General features: G+C 38.2%; 1 protein-coding gene and 1 pseudogene across 16 annotated transcripts in view; one reads left to right on the forward strand and one right to left on the reverse strand.

Annotated features, from left to right (window-relative positions):
* The window catches only part of PDE4D (phosphodiesterase 4D), a 1,946,032-nt gene that overhangs the window by 1,169,748 nt on the left and 755,753 nt on the right, over window positions 1–20,531 (forward strand). The window lies entirely within an intron of this gene.
* On the reverse strand, window positions 10,573–12,693 carry LOC140498769 (heterogeneous nuclear ribonucleoprotein A1-like; annotated as a pseudogene).

The raw sequence follows: 20,531 nt of genomic DNA on the forward strand, positions 1-20,531 counted from the left end.
AGACCTCAACAAATACCCTTAAGAATAATATTATGCTGGGCTCCAAGGGTCAGTGCCTCTGCTGATCCACAGACAGCCTTCTCTGTGCCAAAAGGGGATCTCAGTTCCTGCAGATGTCATCTTCCTCAAGTGATTTTCCACATCTGTCTGTAGGTGCTTTCTCTATCATCCACTAATATTTTCCATCAGTCATTGTTTCATCACCTCTGGTCATCAGTAGGACCTCTAATGGGACCTTTGGATCTCCTGAAATGACTAGGTTGTTTGAACCCTCCCATCTTGGGAATGCTTATTTACTTAAGATCAGAGAAGGATAAACACAAAAGAAAAAGATGCGTGATATGCTCACCAATACATGGCAGCTGGGTGGTAGATAGGTTAGCTACCTTTGATCAAGTCACCCACCCTAAGCTATAATCCTATTGCAGAAATTTCCTATTTAATTTCCTTTTATAATTTGTTATGGTACTTTGAATAGTACTCTAACCTTGTCATCTTCCAGACAGGAGTGATGGGAGAAGGGCTTTCTTGGGAAAACTTGTGTTTGCCCTTGGTATGGATGCTACCTTTTGCTCTGAGATGGATATGTTGTCTACTGCTGGTCCACTTTCTTCAAGAATAGTGTCATGGAGACAGGGGAGAGGATGAGGAGTGCAACAATCCTTTTGGAATCACTCTTCTCTTTCCTCTCTTGTGACCTTCTAGTATTGGTGGAAGTGTGTGCACCTTCAAGATAACTACCAAGTTTAGAATTCTCCTTTACTGTTTGACTCACTTGCTGCTTTTACATATACGCTCAGGGTAGGTTTGATTCTTGTACCCAGTCACAAACTTTACATTTTATCCAATGGCCCAAACCCCCATGATTCTTTCAAATTAAGGGTTTCTCTCTTTGTGTTTCCCCCCTCCTGTTCTTCTTCTTCTCTCTCTCTTTCTCTCTCTCTCTCTCTCTCTCTCTCTCTCTCTCTCTCTCTCTCTCTCTCTCTCTCTCTCTCTCTCTCTGTCTCTCACACACACACACAAGTATAGGAAAATTCATTGACCCCCAGTTTACTGTGTGATTACATTCTCTCTGCCGTTACCTATTTGATGTCCTCATCAAATCAACTAAAGTGCTTTTCATAAAGTCTGTAATCATAAGTCCTTGATATCTTTCTTAGTGACTTTGGAAGGGCTCAAGCTTCATCTTTTTGCCATTTTCTTTTATAACAAAGAGTTTCAGGAAAGTCCATGTGGTACAGTTACAAATACAAAATGATATAAACAGATATGTTTTTAAATTCTCTTAGATTGCCACCTATCTTGATACTTGCAAAAGGCTTTCCTCAAAAAATAAGGAAAAGAGCATCAACTCTCCCATCTCAGAATGAAAGTCTGATCCCTGTAGAACTCTCAGAACATGTCAGGGTTCTCCTCACAGCGATTAGAAACCTAGGGTTGACTGGAAGTGGCACCCCTGACCCTTAGATAATAAGTCAGGCTGTCCTAAGTAAAAATTGCTCTATGATTCCATTTAGCATACTGGGTAATTCAGATGGAGGTCCAGATAAAACATCTCTGGTTGCCACTTTCACATACATGGCACAATAAAAATCTTTAAGAATCTCATACTTAAGGTATACACTGGAGATCAAGGCATAAATTTCTTTTACATCTCTGCACCACAGGACATTCAAAAATTTTTTATAGAGTCCTTGTTAATGCATTTGGGCAGCCAAATGGAGTTACTGATTCATTCCTTACTATGGCAAATGAGTTAAATGTTTTGTCCTAGTGAGGAAATTTCTACAAATGTAGGAAAGCCCCGAGGAAACACTCATCTCCCAATAGGTTGTGTGTATGTGTGTGTGTGTGTGTATATGTATGTATATATGTATAGAATGATTACTCATTTCTAGGCCAGTAGGTAAACCTTATCCTATGGACCTGCAGTTTATAAGGTTCTCAAACACTCTGATGCCATGACCTCACTCTGGGACAATAGTAAACTGTTGGTCTTCCTGCCTCAAGTCTTTCCTCACTCCAGTCTGCCTTACGCTCAGCTATCAGATTTATCTTCTTGAAGCACAGATCTGACCAGGTCTAACCCCATTCAATAAACTCCAGTGGCTCCCTCTTGACTCCTGGATAAAATATAAAAGTCCTGCTTGGCTTTTAAAGTCTTCATAACCTAGCCCTTTATTACCTTTCCAGGCTCCTTATACCTTACTCCCCTAAGTGACCCACTGACCCTGGTCTCCTCACTATTCTTCACACAAGGACACTCTGCTTCCCATCTGAGCATTTTCACTGGCTACCTCTCAGGCCTGGAGCTCTCTGCCTCTTCATCCTTTACCTCCTAACTGCCTTGGCTTCAGTCAAGCTCCAACCAAAGTCTGACCTTGTACAAGAAGCCTTTCCCAGGCCCTCTTGCTCTTAGTGTCTTCCTTCTAATACTAGCCTCAATTTTTTTTTTATCTTATATATTTTATGCACGTATATATATATATGTATGTGTGTATAAATATGTATGTATATACATATATAAATATATGTATATACATGTGTACATATACACATTGGTTTCCATGATGTCTCCCCCATTAGTCTGTGATCTCCTAGAGAAGAGGAATATTTTTTGTTTGTTCTTCATTGCTTCCTTATTGTTTAGTACAGTGCCTGACATACAGTAGGTGCTTAATAAATGCTTGACTGTCAAACCTCATATTAGATTAAGGTCATTATTCTTGGGTCTGGTGGCCTCATCTAGTGTTTTTGAGAGCTCATCTATAGTTCTATGACCCTTGTTGATTAATTAAGCACTTGATCTACCCATTGTGTGATTATGGAAAATTCCTTAATACTGCTATCTCTGTTGACCGAAGTGAGGTTTGAACCTCATCCATATACTAATACTTGATTTGTTGTCCCTCCAAAGTATTTCTCCTTAGGCCATTGTTGTGATGACTTGAGTGTTGGAAGGGTGTACTCTGACCACTCATTTCATTTATGTCAGGAGATTCTACTTAGAAAATTTCATCTACTTGAGTATATCTATCACATATAGTCTTAGAGAGCTGCTTGCAGAAACACCAATGGTTACACAGCCACTATGTGTCAGAGGCTTGTCTGGAATCTAGACCATCTTGACTACAAGAATGGCTATCTAGCCACTATACTATGCTTCCTCTTAGTGTGACTTATGATAATAAGTCATGATAACTGTTATCCACTTAATGAGGTCCAGCTAATGTTGGAAAACACTCCTTACCCTTTCTACCATTTGTTCAAACAACCAGGAGAGGCAGAATAATAAGAATAATAGTCACATGGCTTCCTTCTATCTTCATTTTGCACCTGACAGTTCTTTGTGTTTCGTGCTCTAAAAGAACAATGTCTAAAAATGTCCTGCTCAATGCAAGTAGGGAGGTGAGCTTTCTTTTAAGCTCAAAGCAACAACATAAGCAACGTTCAAATGCTGCACCAAATCATCCAAGTGATTTAAAACCTAATCCTTTTTTCCAATAGGACCTAATTTCTCCTCTGACCAATATGCATAATGTTCAAACTTACCCTTTTGTCATTTATTTTCGTACTGACAAATCATTTAGACTAATTACTGAAGATTATAACTGTTGAGGCTTTCAAGGCACTTGAATTTGTGAAGCTTTTTCTCATCTCTATGTGTCCTTTTCTGTAATTGCAAACATTACGGATGTCATGTAGTCAATTACAATTACTGGGGAAATTGCTGGAAAGCTTCTTGAGAGAGACGAAGGTTTGGTAAGTAACAGCATGGATCCTTGACTTTATGGAAGAATCTTGAATTTGTATCAAGTTTATGGCTATTATCTTTGTCTAAATTAGAGAAAGAGGATTGAAAATGAAATATTTTCCAATTTGAAAAGTGATGTGGAGAATTTATGACAAATCTGATTCTTTGCAGTGATTGATTCCATATTCAGACAGTTCTTTCCAGTTCTGTTTCTAAATTTTTTTGTGGCTGAGAAGACCACCTAGGTACATTTGGAATAAACAGCAGATGCTTATAGATTTTGTAAACATCTTTCTAGTAATGTTTCCAAAACTCTTGCCAAAGCAGGAAAAGGCCTCTTGAGTATTCTTTATCAAAGCTACCCAATATGAGAGTATTGACCTTTCTAAAGTGACACATCATTACAGGGCTGGGGATATGGTTGGATGTTTGCTTTCAGAAATGTGTTTAGATGCCAAAAATAATAGTAATGGTTTGAATTAGTATAATGCATTCTTAAAAAATACTCAAAGCACTCCACATAAATTGAATTCCATTTTCCCCATTCCTATGGTACTAAGTGAAAGGTTTTAATATGGCCCCACAAAACATTAGCTGCTGCTGGTGGTGGTAGTTGGTTTGGGAGTAGGTAGTACTAATCTTGTGCCTCTGTGGAATTGTACATGTACCTCAATTTTTAAAGCTCAGATACCAATTTTCTTCTTCATTAATGATAATTCTCATCTGTTAGTGATTCCTCCTCCCCACAACCAATCCTTTGAATTTATTGTGTGTGTGTGTAGATATACACACACAAAATACATGTGTTTTCCCCTGACAGAATATAAGCTCCTTGAGGGCAGGGAGTGTTTCATTTGTGTCTTTGTGTTCTCAGTGCCTAATACCTAGACGATGTTTAATTAATTTTTGTTTGTTGATTAGTTAATAGATTCTGATTGTTTAGATTTTCAGTTATTCCATGGTTAAGCCATGAGAGGTAGAATCATTTGGGTAAAGAGTGTTGGAATTGGATTTGTAGGACCTGGGTTCAAATGCTGCTTCTTCTTCTTACTACCTGTGTATCCTTAGACAAGTCACTAAAGTTCCCTGGGCCTCAATTTCCCCATCTATAAAGTTTGTTTTTAAATCTGTGATCTGCTTTTGATTGGCTTAAATAGTTGCAATTAAGTGCAAAGTCCCAAATGACCTGTGATATGGCTTCTTTCTCAACAACTTAGGATCTAGCTAAATAAAGAAGGGAAAGAAAAAGTCCCATCTCTCTGTTTCTCTTCTCTTTACTGACCTGCCTTCATTATCTTATTTTGTTTCCAATCTTATTTCTGAAAATTCTGATGTGTATTACCTTCCACTAAAGAGTGTACCTGAGTCATTGTCATGGCATGAGTGTGATCTAGGGCTTTCATAGGCAATGCAAATTTTGCCTAAGCTCTGATGGTCCTCACCACATTGTAAAAGTTTCAAGTATAGGTCCAATAATGAATTATGACTAGTGCCCATAGGCCAACCTAAAGAAATTGACTTGACCAAAAGGTACTGGATTTTTCATTCACAATGTGCAGTGAAGACCATGACCTCAGTTATAAAGAAAGTGTCATCTTCTTCCAGCAAAATTATAGCTCTCTGAAGCCCTGAAGTAAAAAAATGCAGTAGTATATTTCACGACTTAGTGAATATCACCTATTGAACCTAAATTAATCTGTGATGTTGTTGTTTGATAGCTGAGAATGCCAGGTTGTCTTGAGTTATTCTGAATGTGATGTTTGATTATATAGTACAGAAGGTATGGGTGACCGAGTTGAATGTGCATTGATTCCAATTTTTTTGTTTTAATGAAGTCCTGCTACTTTAAAGGTCAGATACAGGGTGTGTATACATTCACACACATAATTGACATGCTACAATGGAGTACTGACTCAGGAGTGAATTCCTGGGGTCAGCTCCCACCTGTGATGCTTACTCATGGTAAATCACTTATTCTCCTTGAGCCTCAGTTTCCAAATCAGTGAAATGAAGTGGATGAATTAGATGGCCTGCTGAAGTTCGCTCCCAGCTCTGTAATCCATAATCTCTGATCTGTTTAATTCATTGGTCAAATAAATAGGGTTCCATTTAATCAAGACCTTACTGTATGTGAAGAAAACCCAATCAACGAGAAGTGCTTTTGTACTTTCTAGCATCGTTCTTCACTTAATAAAAATATTCACTGTAAAATTCCTTTAAATGGCAAGCTCTTCTTGTGCATTTAAAGTTTTGATTAGCAAAAATTGGATTTACATGCCACTCTGCAGGAGTACATTTATTGAATAAAATAAGATACACCAGTCTGGACTTAGGAATTAAGTAACATTAAGAGAAAAAAAAAAAACAGGTAGTAGAAGTTATTTGCATGATTATTCATATGCTAAATACAAGGCTTTGCCTTCCTTCCAACATGACCTTTTTCTTCATGACGTAAGACCTGTTTGGATAAAAGAGAAAAGAAGCCTGGGTAACTGCATCCATTACTTTCTCTGCACTGGCACAGCCACCACCCTAGTTCTAGTTCTCATTATTTTTTTCTTGGACCATTGCAAGAATCCATTGACTCTTGGAGCCAACCTAAATGGTGTATATGCTTCTTATTGAATTCATCCTCTATGCAGTTGCCAGAATATCATCCTAAAGCATGGATCAGTCAATGTCGTTTTCCTCCCCAAGAATGTTCAGTAGATTCTGGTTGCTTTTAGGAACAAAAGTTCTTAGCTCAGCATTTTCAAAAATAACTTATATTGTTTTCACATCACAGTTACTGGATATACCATATATATATGTATGTATATATAGTTACTGGATATACCATCATCCCCAAAATGAAACTTCCCATGCAATGAATGTCATGATGATATGCCTAGAGTGCCTCAAATGTCATCTTCACATAGAGATCCTGAGGAGAAGATGGCATGTTCATTCATGTGGAAGAATCATGATGGTGTATAAAGGAAGTGCCTTAGACATAGACATTCTGTAGCTGGTTCTGATGACCTATTCAGGTGTTGAAAGTGCTCTTTAATTGGCTATTGGGCAGTATTCAGAAAGTCTAGTCAGTTTCAACTATGATCTCTATGCCTCATTTGCATTTCAGTGATTTTGGTGACTACTTAGTTCATTATCATGCAGAAAAGAGAGTGGAGTTTTCAGTCTTGGGAGAGTTAGCCCCATGAAACTAGGAGTCAGGATCCAACCAAGTTTAACAGTCAGTAAAGCATCAATGCCTCATGGAACAAGCAATACTCCTTCATAGACTCTGTTCTAGCCAAACATTGGGCCCTACTTGCATTTTCCCAGAATTTAACATCCATATCGTTTTACTATTCACCCCGGGTGAATTCCCACTTCTGCCTCTTAAAATCCATGATTTCTTTCAAATCTCATATGCTACTTCCTACTAGGGTGAAATAAGATTAGTCCTAGATCCAATATGTATGTAATACCCTGAGTGCTTATATGGGAGCTGAGAAACCCTTATTATCCACATTTAGGAAAAGCATCACATGAACATGAGTATAATAGATTTTCCTGGAGCAGCTCCAGGTGAAAGCAATAAGCCAAAGAGAGAAAACTGACCCATTTGGACTCAGCTCCCAGAACTAATCCTGTGTCTATGTGGCCAGATCACAGATATGGAAAAAAATCTATTAAATGTTCTGAAGAAGAAAGCTTTGTTAGGGGCCTCTCTGAATTCAAACTATAGAGATAAAGGTAATACCTAGAATTCATCTCCACGGTAACTCTTCAAGGTCCTATGCATGACCATATGGGTGGGTTTATTAAAGAAACCCTTGTACCTTTTGTAGCAGTAATTAAAAGCCTTTGCATAATTGGTAATCTCTTCCATATGTAGAAAAACAGAGGCAGTTGGAAGTCTGGTTGCTTGGATATTTCTTTGCTCTTCACAAACCAGAAGAATATGTTTGTCTTATTGTGAATGTAGCTGTTTCCTTTATCTTCGTGGGCTTCCTAACCTTCCCTGAGGTATTAAAATGCAAAGTGTTCATATTGATGAATACATAAGCCCAAATAAATGTATAACCTGATAAATCACACACTTCTCTCTGTAAATTCATAAAGCTTGTGAGACCAGCTTTGTAGACTCAACAGAAAGCCCAAGAGTATCTCCTAGACATTAAAGTGACATTGCTCCTTTGCCATAATGACATCCACTTCTACATAGGCTCTAGATAAGTAACCCTCTTCATAAGCATATTTCACAGAAGCAACTAGTGTTATGAGTTTGAAAGCTAGCAGATTTATTGTCTACTAATGTCTAAAAAATGCTGTGGGTGGTGAAACTCACTCTGTTTAAAACATTACAGGATATAATGTAAGCCATTTTAGTTTCTTCAGTTTTATTGGAGCAGGAAATATTCATTTTTTTAAAAAAAGATCTTTAGCATGACTACTGCCTGCAATCCAGAATTAGTTAGAATTCTTATTTTGGAAGGAAAGGTAAGAAGTAAATATACACCATGCTTTAGAGCAAGGGCTGGTTCTTAATTTGGAAGCCATGAACTTGTTTTTTCTTTAATATTTTGATAATTATATTTTAATATAATGATTTTCTCCTGCAATCCTATGAATTTTATTTTATGCAGTTAAAAATCTGATTCTGAGAAGGGATCCATAGGCTTCATGAGCTTGCCAAAGGAGTCTACAACATAAAAATGGCAAAGGACCCTGTCTGTGGACTATTATTCTGGTATCTATAGACGTAAGTAGTTATTTAAAGAAACAAATGGTTGCAAGTTTGGCATTTGACACTTTTGACCACGAGTTCTTGCTTAATATTCCAGTCTCCCTCTTCTTCCAAGGATGTAGTTGCCTAGTTTTTCTCTTGATCTGTCACCCAAGTCTCTTCTTTAAAGCTTTCTTATCTGGCTCTCTGGGTGACTTCTTGTCATCTTTCTGGTATCCTAATGTAGCAATAACCTAAGGTTCTGTTCTTGATTTTTCTCAACTTCCTCTATGTTCCCCCTGGTAACCTTAGTTTCTTCCATAACTTTACTACAGATCACCTGGATTTCTTGCTGATACTTCTAAGTAGGCATGTCCAAACCAGTAACTTCCCTCAGCCCTACATGGGAGTGCTTGTAATTTTAAAAATTGTACCACTAATAGTGTGTGTGTGTGTGTGTGTGTGTTCATCCTTCTTTGCTGAAGAAGACCATGCCATCAGAGAAATAATGACATGACTTGCACTTGACTTTGTTTTGAGTGAGGGAGGGCTGACCACTAATAGTACAGCTAGAAATAGTATACATAGACAAAGAGCATGGGTATAATATGGTGAATTTGAGAATGACATAAAAATAATTAAGGGATGAGAAAACAGGAGTACACTGGGTGAAGAAGGAAGGGAGAGGCAGAATGGGGTAAATCATTGCACATGAAGGGGCATGAAAAATCTAGTATAGTGAAGGGAAAGATGAGAGTGTGGGCACTGGGTATCAAGTGAACTTTACTCTTATCACTATTGATTCAAAGAGGAAACACTGTATACAATCAATTAAATATAGAAATCTATCTTACCTGACAGGAAAGTAGGAAGGGAATAAATTAATTAAAGGACAGAGAGAGAGAGAGAGAAAGAGTGTGTTGAGGGGGAACTGACAGAAGAGAGGGCAGACCAGGAGAGCTGGTAGGCAAAAACAAAACACTGTCAAGGACGGAAAGGTTGAAAGGAGAGAAAGGACAAAGAGGAGGAAGAATAAGATGGAAGAAAATACCTAGTTAGTAGTCATAGTTCTGAATGTGAATAGGATGAACTCTTCCATAAAACAGAAGTGGATAGCAAAGTGGATCAAAATGCAGAATCCTATAATATATTGTTTATAAGAAACACACTGGAAGCAGAGAGACACACATAGAGTAAAGGTAAGGGTCTGGAGCAGAATTTATTATGATTCAGCTGAAGTAAAAAAGCAGGGGTAGCAAGCCTGATCTCAGACAAACCAAACACAAAAACAGACTTAATAAAAAGAGACAAGGAAGTTTGAAACTACCTCTTTCAAAAAGGTACCATAGATAATGAAGTAATATCAATACAAACATATTTTCAAGTAGCACAGCATCCAGATTTTTAAAGAAGTTAAGTGAGTTATAGGAGAAAAGAGACAGCAAAACTATACTAATTGAAGACCTCAACTGTCACCTCTCAGAACTTGATAAATCCAACCAAAAAATAAACAAAGAACCTAAGGAGGTAAATAGAATATTATAAAAGTCAGATATGATCAACCTTTGAGGAAAACTGAATGGGAACAGAAAGGATTATACCTTTTTCTCAGCAGCATATGGCATCTACACAAAAATTGTATTAGGGCATAAAACCCTCAAAATCAAACATACAAAGGTAGAAATATTATTCTTTTTGGATCATGATGCAATAAAATTACATTCAACAAAAGGCAGTAGAAAGGTAGATTAAAAATAATTGGAACTAAATGATCTAATCCTAAAGAGTATGTGTGTCAAAGAACAAATCATAGAAGCAATCAATAATTTCATTAAAGAGAATGACCACAATGAGACAACCCACCAAAACTTACAGGATGCAGCCAAAGCCGTAATCAGGGGAAGTTTTATTTCTCTAAGTTCCTCCCTGAAGAAAATAGAAAAAGATCAGATCAATGAATTGGGAGTACAACTAAAGCTTGTCTTCTTGTAGTACCTAGTCTTGCTAGTACTGGGTTGGGTTAAGTCCATCAATCTGTTGTAACCTGCATTTTGGCTGTCGCTTATCTGGCTCTCCTGTCCTGCTAGGGTTTGTTTCCTTATCATAATTAAAATCTTTTGCCACTACAACAGCTACTGCTAGTATTGGAACCACTATAGCTATGGTGGTTATGTGGTTTAGCAAAATATTGGCTCCCACTGTAAAGAACAGAGCTCCTGCTTCCGTAGTTCCCTCCCTTCATGAAATCAAAGTTTGAAGACTGATCGTTGTAGTTTCCAGGGTCATTATAGCCTCTATCACCTCCAAAGTTGCTTCCTTCACAGGCGAATCCACTGTAGCTATCTCTACTTTTGTCATATCCTCCACCACCATGATTGCTGCTAAAACCATGACCACTGAAACTTTCTTTTTTATCTTGCAATTCAACTTATTTAAAAAATATATATCTTTTTTCTTTATATCATCTTCATTTTCCAATATTTCCTTTTCCTTATCCCCACCTGGAAAGCTATCCCTTGGAACAACAACAAAGAAAGAGTGGGTGGGTAGGAAGGGACACTTAAGTGAAATTAACCTGAACAGCTAAGTCCACTAAATATGCAATATTTTACACCCTTAGTATTCCACCTCTTCAATGAAAGGAGGGAGGTGAATCACTTTATCTCTCATTTGGGTCCCAAGTGATCATTATAATTATGCAGCATTCAAAGTTTTGTTATTATAGCTATTGTTTGTGGGTTTTTTTTAGTACTGATTTACTGATTTTACTATTGATTTAGTACTGATTTTAGTACTGATTACTCCTATGATTCTCTGAATTCTTCGTATTCATTGTTTCTTAACCAAAATAATTTTCCATTACATCCATGTACCACAATTTGTTTAGTCATTCCCCAGTTAATGAGCAGCTATTTAGTTTTCAATTCTTGGGGGGAAAATGCCACTGAAACAATCCCAAGTGTTTAATACAGTTCCTGGCAAATAGTAAGACACTTATGAGATGCCTATTGACTAATGGAGGGGTGTATATAGGGCCTTTTTTAATCCTTGACCTCTTTGTGATATATACCTGTTTGCAATTCAGGCCAGTTAAATAGCTAGCATGAATCAGACCCCCTGTCTTCCAAAGACACCCTCCTTCAAGAATGCCCCTCCCCCAGAGGTCTTAATTTTTCAGACCTATTCTTTCTCCAAAACCACCAAGACTTCTTTTGTTCCACTTTATCCAGGAAGTCCCCAATCTTGCAGTTCTCCTCTTCCACAACTTACTACCCCCTTCCCCCCACACACAGTTTTACAGTATCCTAGCTCCACTTTGTATAAGACTAGAACTATAGTAGGCACAGTTACAGATTCGTAGAAGCACAGAATTTTGAGCTGGAAGGAAACTTAGATATCATATAACCTAACCCCCTCATTTTTAGAATGAGGAAACTGAGGCCCCAGTATGGGAAATTACTTTCCTAAGATCACACATCTAACTAATAGTGGAGACATGCTTCAAACCAATGTAGACAGCAAGATACTATGGACAGAACAGTGGTCTGGTCTTAGAGGAGCAGTGCTTAAAATCTGACACTGCCATTTAGTACCTGTGTAACCTTGGACAAGTCACCTGACCTTTCAACCACTGAGGTTTTCACAACGACCCAAGTTGCTATGCCCCTCAAAGCCACTTCTGTGACCTTCACCAAAGTTTCCAGAACCACTTCTTCTCTGTCTAGATGAAACACAACTATCTTGCTTAGTCAAAGTTCTCCTTTCTTCACAGTTTTGGCCATTCACAGTATGGTATTTTTGAAAGACAATCTTATCCACAGAGTCATGGTCATCCAAAGTAACAAAAACAAGGTCCTTCTCTTTGCCACTGCCTCTTAAATGATGTTCTTCTTCCTTAATGACCTTTTTCATAGCTAAATCTTTGAAAGTCACCAGGTCTTTGAGAGGAGTCCTTCTTTTAAATAGCTCTCTTTGGTTCAACTCCGCCATCCACTTTGTGAAGTCTTTCATTCGTGGTGGCCTCTACCTCTTCCACTCTGGCATATTTAACACAACCACAAACCCTAGAATTCTTGGTATCTGGATCCCTCATTATCACATAGTCTGTGAGCACACCTCATTGCATGTGATGGCTCCTTAGATTCTTGTCTGTCATCTTGAAGCCCGAGTCTCCTTTGAAGGGCTTTTGTAGTTGCACAGTTTCCTCAGGGGACTCTGGCTTCCACATGTGGTGGTAGATGTTTCTCCAGTCTTTCTCCAATAAGGAAAGGTACACCTGTCCGTTTGAAGGAAAATACTGCCTGTTGTAGTATGATGTATGTAGAAGGACAACTACTGACATCAGGGTGTTGCAAAACTGCAGAGAATCCAGAATTCAGTGTGATTCAAAACAGAGATGTCAAGAGAATTATTCTAGAAGATGAGAGAGGAAGGGGTATAGTAAAAGCTATATAATTATCTGTATCTATTAGTTGATAGATACAGGTCCTCTCCCACTTCAGCCCCAATCCTTGGGGAAAAGTTTATAGAAAGAGATGTGAATCATAGAGAAGTATAAGCACACCCTGAAAGTCTACAGATAAGAAGGAAGACCATCTAAATCAGAGAGGAAACATCCTAGTTATACAACTGCTACCTGTGCAGTCCTATCTATTTAATTAGAAACAGAACTAGGTATTTTATCTGGGAATGCAGAGTTCCTTTAATTCTTTAATTTAAAATACTTTTATTGTTGTGGTGCTTTCATGAGTATTTGTTAGGTGAATGCTTTGAAACATAGATCTACATTTATAAAACAACATGCTCGTGATTATTTCTGTTTTTATATTAAAAATTCAGTATTAAATGTATCATTTAAAAAGGAATTTAATAAACAAGAATGTGTTTTAGTATTTTTTACATGGCATTAACTTTGGATGTAAACTGTTTCTTCAGTTAAATTGAAATGTGACTTTGAATATAAACATTGTATTACTTTTCCTTGGATACAATGTATTTCTTCAGACAGCAAAATGAAGAGTTGAAATGTTGGCTGGTTAAGAACTGGACCCTAGGAAATTGGGAATGTCACTAATGTTGTATACAACACATAATTTAGTAAAGTCCCTTCCCTGGAAGAATACTAATATTTTCTTTTAGATTAGCTTGAGTTGTCATTGATGTGGTTCAGCTTATCACTGTGACCCATTGCATTCTGGACCCTGCGAAGAGCTAGTTCAGAACGTAATATTCAAGTTGTGTTTTCCTAACTGATCACTAGATGTCATCACACTTCCCCAAGATACAACTGATCAGCAATCTGCAAGTACTATTCACACAGAGGACTGGGAAAGTGGGGTAGAAAGTTATGTCTATCATGAAACTTAAAGTTTCATGAAAGTTACAAAAAACAAAGACAAATAATGTATTTCTACATAAGAGAGCATTCTGTTATTAGTGTTAGGTCAGGGTGAGGAGACAACAGGGTACAGGGGAAAGAGGGCTAGATTTGGAATCATGACAGGGGCACTCCTTTATCTAAAGTCTGTGAACTTTACAAAGAAATATTTTGATAATTGTATCTTAGTATAATTGGTTTCCTTTGTAATTCTGTGTACTTTAATTTATGAATTCATAAGCATTAATCTGAGAAGAGATCCACATGTTTTACCAGACTCCCAAATGGATCCATGGCACCAAAATAGGCAAAGACACCCTGTGCATGAATAACATCTGTCAAGGCATTTCATCCATTCCTCACTAGGTTCTTCAGGTTCTCCATCAAAAGTTGGAAGTGACCTTTGGTTTGTTTCTTCTAGTCAAATTCCCTCATTTGTGTGAGGAACTGTGCTAAGCATTGAAAGGACGTAAATATTCCATAAGAAATATAAAAGTACTTTAGTATCATATCTCATTTGTTTTTGTTCCCATAAACTTTGTGTCTATGCTTGTGAATGCAAGGTTTTCCCCTGCATAGCTTTGTATGGAGGTAAGGTGACTGTGGGTGGTAGTTAAGTGTCTGCTGGGTTTTTACCAATTAGTTGCATGTGAAGAATAATAGTTTTGTTATGGGCCACTCCTCATCCTTCTCTAGCGTCAATTAAAAAAAAAAATCAGAGTAGCTTCTATTTGGAGAAAGAATTACAAGCCTAAGTTGGCCATGGAATATCTGCTTGTGTGGTCCTGGCACTTTGCTCAGAATTGGGTTCTTTGTTACTGGCAAAAATAAACTTCTGCCTCCTTCTGTTACTTAAGTCTTCTGTTTTCTACAGAAGGCTTTCTCCAATCTAGGTATGAGTGATGAGTGCAAGAAAAAAAATCTCCAAAGATGGACGATTGTAGCCATTCAACACCTACTAAATATAGCAAGAAAACGATCAGGGAAATAGTAACCCCAAAAAAGGCCTTTTTCTTTAGAGGTAGTGGTCATGGAAGGAGGGATTCTGGAAAATGTCATCCTAACATTTAGTTGAATATTAGTTGTTTTCTAAAGCAGGGCTTCAACCATGTGATGCTCTCTCCTCCTCCTGCCCATTCCCTCAGTGAGGTCTAATCTCATGGAGCAAATATAAAGTTCTCTATTTAGGAGACAGTTGAATGGTGCAGTGGATAGAGTGCTGGTCCTGACTCCAGGAAGACCTGAGAGCAAATCTAAGTTTCAAGTCACTTAACTGTTGTCCTCAGCTTAGTCGACTATAAAACAGGAAAAATAAGATCACCTACCTCCTGGGGTAGTTTTGAGAACTGAAGATAATCTTTGTAAAGCAAATGACTCAGTGTCTGGCACATAGTAGGTGCTTAATAAATGCTCGTTTCCTTTCCTCTGTTTACCACTTACTCCATCGTGTCTCTTTTCTGTATTTAGAATCTGATGCATCTCTCCGTACACTCTGTGTTGCAGCTACAATTGCCCACTTGCAGTTCCTTGAACAGGACACTGAATCTCCTTTCTCTGTGTTTTTGCTCTAGCTGTCATCAGTGTCTGGGATGTTCTGTCCCCTTAGCTCAACCTTTGACATTCCCTGCCTTCCTCTAAGGTTTAGCACAAATCCTACATCCTGCCACAGGCCTTTCCCAACCCTTCCAGGTGCAAGTTCTTGTCCCTCTGCTAGTATTTTCCATCTTCTCTATCTTGCAAGTACCTAGTTACATTTATCTGTTGTCTCCTCCCTTAGAATTGCTGTTGTGTTTGCCCATCGTTTTTTAAGAGGACCGTGACATCAGGGAAATGAGGACATGACTGGGTGTTACCTCACTTGTCATATTGACTTTTGACTTGCCACCGGACTTTGATGACTCTGGGGGAGAAAATGTAACTGGCTACTTTGAGCAGCACTACCTCACTTAAGTCCAATTTCTGCCAAGTCAAGACATCAGTCTTGTGATATCATTGGTCAACAATAAAAGATTGTCAGTTGGTTAACCTTGGAGGCTGGGCTATGACTGAGAATGTGTAGATGGTGGAATCTCTGTGTGCTAGAAATCAGCATATTCTGATTGATTTGTTGTTTGGACCCTTGATACTTCTTTATCCTTTTGACCCCCTACTCTGTATTCTTTACTCAGAACTAATAGCCTGACCTCCTTTTCTGCTTTCCTCACTCTTATTTTGTACTTGATAATTTCGTTGCCTGTTTGTTTTGTTTTTTTTTTTTTTTTGTTACTGACTCAGGGCTGTAATCCTGAACTTAAATAACTAGACTTCAGCTAGTTACTTGCTGGAAAGGTCCAGAGCTCACTTTCTAATGTACATATACTTGCTTTATCCAGTGAAAGTCGTTTTTAACTGGAATTTTAAATCAAAGTAATAATTGTGTCTAGTAAGACATCTACAGAATACAAGTATCCTTCAATGTCTTTATCTTGAAGTACATAGAATTGACAAACCTGGAAAGCTTAGGAATTTCCACATGGGAGTATATATTGTGCTGTGTGTCCTTCAGCATGTCTCTTAATCTTGGGCTTCAGTTTCCTCATCTCTGGGATGAGGAGTTTAGGCACAGCTTAATCACAGTTAGATTTTGAGTTTAGAATGGGTTGCCCCAGGAGATGATAGGTTTTCTCTCTCATTGGAGAAGTCAGAGCAAGGCTGGCTGACCACTTCTTGGGAATGCTGAAATAGGTTGGGCTGGAGGGGAACTCTGGGAGTAGCTACTAACCCTGAGGAAGAGGCCTCTGGAATCCAGAGGAAGGGATATCTGGAGTTCTTTCCAAATCATAACAAGATAATTGCTTTTTAAGCTCCTTCCAGCTTGAAGAATGATTCTCTGGATTCTGAAATTTTCTATGTTATGTTGGGGGACAGTGGAAATATTCCTGGTCTGGGAGGCAGGACACCTATATTACAGTTTGACCACTAATAATCTGTGTAGTTTTGATCGAGCAAGTAATTTTACCTTTCTAAGTCTTCATTTTCTCATCTATAAAATGATGAGGTTAAAATATGCTATTTCTAGGGGCCCTACTGACTCTTTGATTTGAATCTGTGATTCTTTGAATTACAGGGCAGTATAATGTGATGTTGGTGACCAGTTCTATTAGACATGCACCCGTTCTAATAAAAGAAGGGGAGGGAAAGATCTCAGCCTCCAGACACAGGAGAAGGTTCCATTAGGGCTCAGGATAAGTGATGCAATGGCACAGGATGGATTTTAGAAGGTGAAATATTTTCATTGAGAGTGCAGCAAGAACTGGGAAATGAAATGATGACTACACTTCCCCGTAAGTCTCTGTCATCCTGCAGTGACCTTAAGACTAAACCATCCAGGGAGGTTCTGATGAGCATAAAGCCAGTCTTTCCAGAGGAAAAGTCATTAACCCCCAAGCTTGACCTTAGAACAATTTAGATATGTACAATATTTTAAATAATTATATTTTTATAGTAGAATAGAAAAAATACAAGAGTTCTGTATATGGTAAGGATTCTATAGTAGAGGGTGGGTCAGCGAATAGCCTTTGGCACCCAGATTTTAAAAGGGCAAACAGTTACTAATGTGTTATGCCATTAATGGCCTTTTCACATCAATAAGTACCTCATGGCTTCTCAGTAGGTGTTCAAAAATGAGTCTAAGTACACTTAGAATATCTAGTTTTAAATATGTATAACTAATTCTAGGTCAGTATTTACCATGAAAAGTTACATCATGGATACAGATTCCCAAGTTAGAGGTTCTTTGTGCGATGGTGATCTGATATAAGCACTTGATCTAGGCCTCATTTAGTAACATGCTACATCCTGACACAATAAACCCTCAGATCTAAAAGCAACTTTTCTCAGCTATAGCATCCTCATGATTGATGACTGTTGACAAGTGGTAAATTCAGTCAGAAGTGGGGGAGGGAGGGATCCTATTGACTCACCTTCATCTCTTCCCCAGCGCATACATATACACAGAGAAACATGTTATACATGCACACACATTTAATGTTCTAAAATCACGTGCAAAATAAATTTGAAACCTCAGAACAGTAGCTTGTGCAATGTGGAATTAACTTTTCTTCCCCTGCCCGCCTCTGCTTCAATCATTGTATAACTGACAAAGCTTGGCAGCAGAGTTTAGGGGAGAGCCAAGCCAAAGAAATATTATATCCTGGACCATTCTGAAGCCAAGCTGGGCAAGCTGGGTGAAGATTTTGGGTGAAACCATAACAATGAATGTTTTCTACTTAATCATGTTTACATAGCAAAGCAAATCACTGAACTTGATATCAAGTCACGCTGGAACATAACATCACCCATCTGGACTTTCTGTTTTTCTCAGGAGAAACTGCTTTATTTGTTTTTTGGGTTTTGTTTGTTTCTTGCTGGTTTTGTTGTTATTTTTTACAGTTGTTCCTTTCATCTTTCCTCAATTGCTGCATGACCTAGACAGATGTTTAAGATGCAATATTAATCTGCATATCACCTCAGCATTGTCTCATGTGCTTTTACTGTAAAGAGCAGTGCTGAATGTCTGCAGTCTAGAGGGGAAATATGTCGTTTGTCATGCTGGAACGGAGCCGGAATATTAACAAGGAAGATATGAGTATGGCTCTGATGTCGTCTGGGCTGGCTCTGCAGCATTTGTCATGCTTCTAACACAACTGAGCTAATTATAAGCTATCACTTTCATTCTTCTAGGCCCCTTGGAATCCAAAAATCAGGAGCAGGGAGAGGGAGAATTCCTGAGGGTTGTGAAATATCATTATTTGTTGAGACCTTTTATATGCATTTTGGAAGTTATTGCTAAAACCTAAAATTCAGCCCTCTTTTCCAGAAGACCAAATTATGTTGCATTTTCCTGTTTCCCTAGGTGAAATTAGCGGGCTCTGCGTGCAATGATAGGAAGTCTTTAGACCAGTGGTCTCCAAAGTATGTGTGTGGGACATGATCCCAAGGAGTATATGATCAATCAATCAAAGGGTAGGAAAACATAACACATCCCAAACAGAAGTCGTATCTCCAACATTCATCAGTTACAGCTTCACACACTCCCATCCACTCCTTCCTACCACCAAGCTCCCATCAACAATTATGCAGGCCCTTTTGGAAAAATTCCCTACCTATCTCACTATACCTATCAGGGAGGAAAAAAATCCGTGATAAAGATATGCCATCCAAAAAGTTTGTAGTTAAATAATTTAGAACACCTGAATGAAACAAGACTGGGAAGGGAGGCTTTACTCCTTCGAGGAAAATATTCATGAAAGCACAGCAGAGGAGATGGGAAGCAAAAAAGGAAAGGAGGAAGGAAAGAATAAAAAATATTTTGCATAAAAAATACTTCCCAACAAACGCTCAAACAAATCCAACAAATCCATTAAAAAGTGTGTTGTACCAGCAAAGTCAACAACAGACATCTGTTTAGCACTTAAGCCCAGCATTTTGTTAAGCATTGGGGATACAAAGAAAGGCAAAAGATAGCCCCTGCTCCCAAGGAGCTCAAAGTTCGGTGGAAGAGACAATATGCAAATAGTTATGTACAGACAAGACGTACACACACACACACACACACACACATATACATATTATATGTTTATGTGTATATGTGTGTGTGTGTATGTGTGTGTGTGTATGTATATGATAAGTAGGAAATAATCAACAGGGAGAAGGCACTAGAATTAAGGATGTGTCCTTTAACATAGATGAGATAGTGCAAACATTGACTACTGTATTTGGCTAGAATTTTGTTTACTCTCCACATTGACTTTACATGTACATTTTTGCTGTCACTGGATCTATTTTGACTTTGTTTTCTATCCCTGTGGTCCATTCCTCTCATGTTTTCTCTGAATTCTTCCTATTCCTCATACCTCACAGGACGATAATATTCCATTGGGTTTATATACCATAATTTCTTTGACCATTCCCTACTTGTTGGGGAAGTATTTTGTCTCCAGCTGTTTATTACTATTATACACACAAAATGGCGCTAATATGCCAATAATTAATATTTTAAATAGAACTTAAAATGTTTGTACACTTGACAGGGGCATCTAGGTGATGCAGTGAATGGAGTACTGAGCCTGGAGTCAGAAAGACTAATTTTTATGAGTTCAAATCTGATGTCAGACACTTACTAGCTGTGTGACACTGGGCAGGTCACTTCATGCTATTTGTTTCAGTTTAATATGATCTGTAAAATGAACTGGCAAAGGAAATGGCAAACCACCATAGTATCTTTGCCAAGAAAACCCCAAATGGGGTCACAAAGAGTCAGACAGGACTGAAATGACTGAACAACCACGCCTTTATCTGACAACGTGAGGCAGCATGGTATATAGCGAATGGGCATCTGTGCATGTATAAAGCTCAGTTGTGATTATAGGTTTGGTTTGTATTAAGAAAAAGCCTATGCAATGCAGTAGGCCTAGGTCTTTTTAATCCTTATCATTGGAGAGTCTTGATGACAATTTAGGTCATCAGCAGCCTGCCTCTACTTAGGCATTCAGTGGTGCTCATCATATATCTGTCTCTATAGGTCATGAATACTTTGTGCAATTATAGAGGGCTTTGTTAGGAGGACTGGTGGAAGGAGGATTCTTCAGTTTGTAGTGGGTTTTTTTTTAAATTATTTCTCCTAAGTGGTATTAAATTGCCTCGGGGTT

This window comes from Notamacropus eugenii, chromosome 4, assembly GCF_028372415.1.
Source record: "Notamacropus eugenii isolate mMacEug1 chromosome 4, mMacEug1.pri_v2, whole genome shotgun sequence".
Lineage (NCBI taxonomy): Eukaryota > Metazoa > Chordata > Mammalia > Diprotodontia > Macropodidae > Notamacropus > Notamacropus eugenii.